General features: G+C 35.9%; 1 pseudogene; it reads right to left on the minus strand.

Moving 5' to 3' along the window:
* Window positions 1–2,084: 2,084 nt before the first annotated feature.
* Window positions 2,085–3,840, minus strand: LOC144370202 (grpE protein homolog 1, mitochondrial pseudogene; annotated as a pseudogene).
* Between the last annotated feature and the right edge of the window lie 1,861 nt (window positions 3,841–5,701).

Genomic DNA, 5,701 nt, shown 5'->3' on the forward strand with positions numbered 1-5,701 from the left:
ATATCAAATACAAAGATCTAAATAGGGAATGACATCCAGTTTCTCAATTCCTCCTGAGCAAATAATTTCATGGAATATACTTGGAAAATATTAATAAACTAGAAGAAAACCAGCTGTCATGATCGTCTCAAAGCTCACAGATGGCACCCTTCCACCATATAAATACACATGAACAACAAACATTTTAATATGCTCCAGTGTCAATTAAAGAAAATACAGAATGAACAACTCAACATGAGCGTTTCAAATTTGAAATCATATTTTGTCTTGCCCTCCAAATGCCTTTTCTCCAAACTGGTGCCAACTAGGGTGCTTATTGACTGTTTTTGTTTTGTTTTGTTTTGTTTTTTACACTGTTGCAGGTCACGTTTGTCAAACTTTTTGTTTGCTTCTTATGTGAGTGAAATGATCCAATGAATCAGTTGCCCTTCACTGGCATGTCAGGGCATATGGGGATTCACCACAAATGTTTCCCAGGTGTGCTGCTTTAGTTAGTTGGATTTAACTAAAGATACATATGGTCACTGAAATGTCTGTCAGAAGGGAAATGGAGCAAAAAGGGTTTCTACAGTTTGCACTGGAGCAGGTTAGGACTTGATGAGAGAAAGAAGTAAAAACTGGTTGGTGTGTTTCCATGCCAGCTTCAACGTAACATAGAGAGGTTACTTGGTAAATTCTGATCTTTGACAATTGAGTATTTGAGAAGGTATTTATCTGCAATCATCAGTGATTTGTAAGTAGAGCCCCAGTACTAGAGAGTCACTGCTTGAATTCAGTGATGACTCCTCAGTCATCACTGCTTCTGTAGGCTCTGGGACATGGTTATACTGCTGATGTTATCATGTGGCAATCACCATCAGGGGTGGTGATAATCCCAAAAGCCCAAGAACTACTGAAATAGGCTGACTGCTTTTTATTTTGTATATAGAGCTGACTCTATAAAACATTATCTTCCATCCTTTTCCTTCAGGTGACTTTAACATTTTAAATAACAGTCCTCCGAGGCTGCTGCCACTGTTTCCATGTCCCTATTGTCTTGTCACACTTGAGTCTTACCTCTTGAGAAGTAATCCTCTATTGTCATAGTAGTTTCTTATGATATCTCAACAAACAGAACCATTGATTTCTTGGAATAATTGACTATTGGTAGTAATCTTTTAGCATTAGTAACTTAACTATCTGAACTCTATGTGTTTCATAATCTATTCTAATTTGCCACTTAGACAAAGCAGTAAATTTGGTTTTGTGTACACTGATTGAAAGAAGGTTAGCATCCAAGCCAAAAAGAAATATAAAAAGATCAATCTGTAAATAAACACACACATTCCACTAAAGTAGGAGGAAAAGTTGATCAATTTTTATGCTTTTATGAAGAAAGTATGTTTCTACAAATTATTAAGTGTTGTAATACTGAATAATATTTTCTCAAATATTGTAAAAGAATATGATAACTTTTTTTAGACAGAATTTATTAAATATTTATTTATTTATTTTTAGTTTTAGGTGGACACAACATTTTTATTTTTTTTATTTTTATATGGTGCTGAGGATCAAACCCAGCGCCCCGCACATGCCAGGCATGTGCATTACTGCGTGAGCCATATTCCCAGCCCAATCGCTTTTTGAAACATGAAAAAAAATCATAAAGCATATGCTCCCATTCTTTAAAAAAAAGATCACATTTGACACTTCTATATGACTGCCTTTTATATGACTGTTTTCATAGATGCTCTCTCTTTCATTCCTTATCAAATGCAGAACTTCTCTCTAAATGTGAGCCTAAATTTTCCTATAAATGTAATGTTATTCTTAGCCAAAAGCATAGACTTATATTTATATGGCTCATCTCAATATCCTCCTGGTTTTCTTCAGTGAATGTGCTAATTGCATATTTTTGCTACTCTTTTCTTATCTTGGCCTTTGTGGCACATTTTACTAGACATGACATTTTCTTATGCTTAGATTGTATTTACTTGACACAAAAGTGTGAGTTGGTTGACTCATTGCATTTTGCATACATTGTGCATAATAAATGCTAAAGTGAAGTTTATTGTTTCTTGGAACAAAACAAAAAACATGCTTCTTTGCCAGATCTGCTTTGACAAAAAACAGAGAATCCTAAAATGTTGGGCAGCATATGGTTAGGTAATCTTATCCATTTGTCTTAGCAAAGTGAAATTATATGTATGCCTTGCTTTTTTATTATACACATGTCATTACTATTCAATGTTGACAAATGAAATCAAAGAAACCCCCATTTCAATTATCTAATTCAATAAAAGTGTGAGGTGTGATGTTTGTTTGTGTGTGTATTTTATGGTTCCCACATGATTTTGAACTTTGATACAATATGCTTTATATGGTATATAATAATAATTCAGATTTATTCCTTTTTAAGGAAAATAGACATTAGGCTTTTAATCCTCTTAAATAAAAATTTAAAAATTAAACAAACATTTTAAGTATACTAAGCAAGCAGTCCCCACTGAGAAGGTCTATCTTAATAGGGAATATACCTTGAGGTTATTAGTAACTAACTGAATAGATTAAACAACTGAGATGGAAAAATAGGAAAAAAGGATTTACTTTGTCAAATTCACTTGGCAAAATAAAGTGGTAGGAATGTTCAAGTTCACATGCTCACTTCCTGTCTCCACAGAAAAGCCAAGGTTGACCATTCCTGGCATCTGGATGCTAGCTATAAATGAACTTGTATGTTCTCAAGGTAGGCATCCTTTTTTTAAAGCAAGAAACATGTTTCCTCTCTGGCCTTTTCTTCTCAGAGTGAACCCAGCAGTGGCCAAAGGTACCAGGACTCAGTGCTGCAGTGAGCTGCAGACGTTGGCACAGATGGGCAGCCAGGCAGCCAGACAGTTCCTGAAAAACTTTTGTTTAAAGTACTTTGCACTCAAGAGTTTAAAGCAGATACAGTGTTATTCGAGATACTCTAGAGGTCCCATCTGCCCTCTTCTGGAAGTATATGAAGCTACTAAACGTGTGGTACTAAGAAATCAGACTCCCGGACCAGAGTTCCTAGAAACAACTGTGTACCCAGCTTGATTCTTTGCAGCCATTTAACCTTTCCATCAAGGCTGGACTCCCAGAAGAGAAAAGATAGACCGCCTTTCAAGAGTTACAGCAAGTGACTTAAAAGCCAAAGACCCTGAGGTAGGCAATTATGCTTCCTTCACCACCCCTCCAGGGCGGGCCTGAGGGTGTACCCCTGCAGCTTGTACCCCATCTTGCTAACCAGCACCACCATGCTGGCTCCTCACCCTCTACTGGTGTGTGGAACAGTGCCTCATGTTCATAAGAGTCAATCTTGGCTCCAAGGGGGTTCAGCTTGAGCAAGCCGTGCTTTTGAACACCTTCTGTATCTGCACCTCGGTCAGTACCAGCCCCTTATATAGGCTTTTCAGGTGAGGGTTTTCATCTGTAATCTCTTTGGAACACTCTGTGTTTCCTTCTTCAGAATGTCCACAGCCTCCAGCAAGTCTTTGCAGAAGCCCTGGATGCCATGTAATTTTGCCTCTTCCACCAGTTTTTGGCTCCTCTGTCTAAAGTTCACAATATCTGCCAAAGCTCATTTGTATTTTTCCATAGTGTCAGCTGCTATTCCAACTTGACCTTCTCTTCCAAGGATGCTCTGTCTTCTGCTCATTGTGACCCACGTTCTCTTCCAGGCTTTGGGCATGGTTCTTTTGTTTTGTAGCTGTGCACAACAACCAAGGAGAGGGCTTGAGAGACAATGCCAAAGCCGGGATATTGTGCTGCACCAGCCTCACACACTGAGCCACCATGACTGCCGCTGTGGCCTCCATCATGCACATACTGGCCAGATTTATTCTTTAAAATATAGAAAAGATAAACAATCAAAAGAAGGAAACAAAAATACAATCACAAATCTTAAAATATTAGTATATTTTTTTCAAAAACACCACTTTTCTTATGCTAAATTCTTTTCCATTATATACCATAATATAGATTTCTGTTTATTCTTGCCTCAGTACTTTTGCTATTGCAAATTTATAATGTGTCAATAACTAAAATTCAGATATCCATGCTACTCCACTTGCTTCCCCTCCCCACTGTCCATTGCTTTAAATTGAATTGCATTGTTTCCTCTAGAAAACTATTGGAAAGAACTTTGTGCTATCATCCAACACAGAAAAAATTTCTGCCTGTGTGTTTTCTGTTGCTTCAACTTCCCTTTCAAAAAAAAAAAAACACAGATTATACAGACCTTCTTCTGGGAGCACACACCATTATGTTTTTTATCTGTTTGCTCACTTGTTTATTGTGATCTGTGCATTTTGTTCAATGACACTCTCCTATCCCACCTATTTAGGAGTTGTTAGTGTCTCCTCACCTTCTAGTGCAGAAACCCAGCACCTGCACAGAAAGGAGAAATAAGCCTCCTTAACCTAAAAAGAAAGAACAAAAAAGGGAAGAAATTGATAAAGGCAGAAAGGGAGGAAAAAATTAGGGTGGGAAGGAGGGAAGCAGGAAGAAAGAGGTATTTCTTATAATATGGTCCCCTTTCCAGTTTCAGGTTTTCACCCCCACCCCACCACCAGCCCATATAACTTAACCAAAGAATCTTCATGGCCTAGAAAGAGCCTTAATCTGACAGATGGAAGTAGAGTGGTCTCTGAAATGGTAGCTGTAATACTGAGAGAAAACAGGAAGACTTGCTCTCTACATTGCTTGCATGCTGACTCCACTATAGTTTGATCAATAATTACAATGATATTTAAAGCCTTTGTCACCACATTAAAATGGACAGAATTCTGTTTTCTAAGGTTATCAGTGTTGGTAAAATGTGATGCATAAATTGCAAAATCAAATTATTTATCTCAAGAGCTTCTGAAGAAATAATCTAGATTTTTTTGTTTATAATAGAGTTTTAGTTTGGAAAAAAAAAGTATTATCCTGATAAAAAAATTCTAAGATCTAATACTTCCTTTCTGTTAAAAAAATTTATCAAAAGTCTTAAAATAAGATAAAGGCCACATGTCTGTTGTTATTGTATTTTTTCCTCATTTCTTAAATTGGTGCATTATAGTTGTACATATGTACATGGACATACAACTTTAAATGTCTTACTGAGCATTGTTTGACAGACACATTCAAAAATTCAGTTCTGTCAGGGATGTATTTCTGTCACACTTAGTATTTATTGTTTGATTAGGACCTAATTCTAGGAACATATTAAGTTATATATTTTTTTCACTAAAGATACATATATTTCTCTCTGAAAAAAATGATTGTTTTATTGCTCTATATTATATTAATCAAATTTGTCTCTAACTTAGCAACTTAATTCAGCACCTTTTTGAGATGGATGATAAATCTACTGTTTATAAAGTTCTCAATCCATTGTATCATTTTGCCAGTGTTCATTTTTAATGACTAAAAGTCTTTGACATATTTTCAATTTTTTAATATTTATTTTTTTCGTTGTATTTGGACACAATACCTTTATTTTATTTATTTATTTTTATGTGATGCTGAGGATTGAGCCCAGGGCCTCGCATGGGCTAGACAAGCATTCTACCACTAAGCCACATCCTCAGCACATATTTTCATTTTTTATTTGTGTGAGATTCACGTTTTAAATTTTTGAAATTATCTTATATTGAAATATATTTTATCTTTCATATATGTCTACATGCCCCAAATGACTAAATGAGGTTATTCA

This window comes from Ictidomys tridecemlineatus, chromosome 13 (genome assembly GCF_052094955.1).
Source record: "Ictidomys tridecemlineatus isolate mIctTri1 chromosome 13, mIctTri1.hap1, whole genome shotgun sequence".
NCBI lineage: Eukaryota > Metazoa > Chordata > Mammalia > Rodentia > Sciuridae > Ictidomys > Ictidomys tridecemlineatus.